Source organism: Rhea americana, unplaced genomic scaffold, assembly GCF_003343005.1.
Source record: "Rhea americana isolate MKP2758 unplaced genomic scaffold, rheAme1 scaffold_1068, whole genome shotgun sequence".
Classification (NCBI taxonomy): domain Eukaryota; kingdom Metazoa; phylum Chordata; class Aves; order Rheiformes; family Rheidae; genus Rhea; species Rhea americana.
This window is the reverse complement of record NW_028185115.1, coordinates 5,079-6,948: the sequence shown is the minus strand read 5'-3', so window position 1 is coordinate 6,948 and position 1,870 is coordinate 5,079.

Sequence of the window (1,870 nt, the reverse complement as noted above, 5' to 3'; positions counted from 1 at the left end):
TTTTTCCCCCATTCCCCCTCCCTTTTCCCCCTTTCTTTCGGGGGGCGGGCGGAGGGGGCGACCTCCGGGGGACTTTTTCAAGCCAAAGCCTTCGCCCGGCTTTTCCCGGAGCGCTTCGCGAATTCGGAGCGGTGAAGTCAGCGCCGCGGGCGCCGCTCCCGAGCCCGGGTCTCGTTCCGGCGCCTTCGCCGCCCCGTTCATCATCTTTCTGGTATTCCGCGCAGCTGCTTTTCGTTAGCGACTCTTCCTCCGAGCCGCCGCATCCCCGGGCAGGGGGCAAAGCCGGAGGAAGGCGGCGAGGAGGAGGAGGAGGAGGAGGACGGAGGAGGGTGGCGACGGCAGCGGCTGTTTTTTTGCGGGGGCGTTTTTTGGTTTTTGAGGGTTTTTTTCCCCTTCTCCATCGTTGGCATCTTGCAAAAAACAAAACAAAACAAACAAAAAAAAAACCCAAAACTTTCCCGCAGCCTCACGAGTTCCCGGCTGGAGCCCTGTGAAAACGTGCAGGGAAGCAGTGGCGAGAGGATTGTTGTATCTTTCTTTTTATTTTATTTTTTATTTTATTTTATATTTTATATTTTTATTTTATTTATTTTATATTTTATTTTATATTTTATTTATATTTTATTTATTTTATATTTTATTTTATATTTTATTTTTGTTTTATTTATTTTTCTTTTGTTTTATTTTATTTTTGTTTTGTTTTATTTTTATTTTATTTTTGTTTTATTTCATTTTGCTTTATTTTATTTTGCTTTATTTTATTTTATTTTTATTTTTCTCCCCCCACTTGCTCGCGCCCGCGCGGCCGCTGACAGCGCCGTGAATGGAGCCATTCAGCGTGATGGACGGGAGCTGAAAGCCGCGGACAAAAGCCCCCAGGGGCAGCGGGCAAAAAAAAAAAAAAAAAACTTGGGAGGATTTTTCCTTTTAATTTTGGGGATTTGAGCCAGGAGGGGGGGGGAAACCCGCGGCGATCTGGGACACCGGGCGAGAGCTGGAGTCTTTATTTTTCCCCCCCCCCTTTCCCTGGCGGCGCTCCAGGCTCCGGCTCGCTTACCCGGGAGCTTCCCGCGTTTCCTCGGCCGCGTCGCTTCCACCTCGGCACCGCGTCGAGTGAGACGCCCCCTTATTTTATTTATTTTTTATTTTATTTTATTTATTTAATTTTTTATTTTATTTTATTTATATTTTTTATTTTATTTATATTTGTATTTATATTTTATCTTAATTATTATTATTATTATTTATTTTTATTTCTTTAATTTATTTTTTGCTCTCCTCGTTTTCACCTTCCTTTTCTGCCCCGACTGGTGTGTGTCAGGGGGGAAATAGGAAAAAAAAACACCATGGAAAAGGGATGGAAAAACGCCTCGTTGAGCCCCAAAATCCGTGCCGGGCTGGCTAAACCGCCCCCCCAAAAGGGGGCGAGGGCCCCGGGGGGGGTCGCCGAGGAACGCGGAGGGGAAGGGGGGGATTAAAAATTAAAACAAAGGGGGAGACGGAGGGGGGCGCCGGATCCGGCGTTTCCGCGGCGGAATTTTTCGGCCGGGTCCCGTAACGCCTTCTCCCCCCCGAGCTCAAACGCGGCCAAAAATGAACCCCGAAAACGTCCCGCTCCCAAATCGAGCTGTTTTCTCCCCGAACGAGGGGGTCGCTGCCTCCAGCGTTGGAGCTGGCGCCAAGCGGCGCCTGGGGCACGCTGGGRCACGCGGTGCCAGGACACGCGGTGCTGGGACAGGTGATGCTGGGGATCGCTCTACTGGGACGTGTGACGCTGGGATGCAAAATGCCGGGATACGTGGTGCCAGTTGGACGTGCAACGCCGGGATGGACGTCCAGCGCTGCACGGACATCCAACAGCGGGACGTCC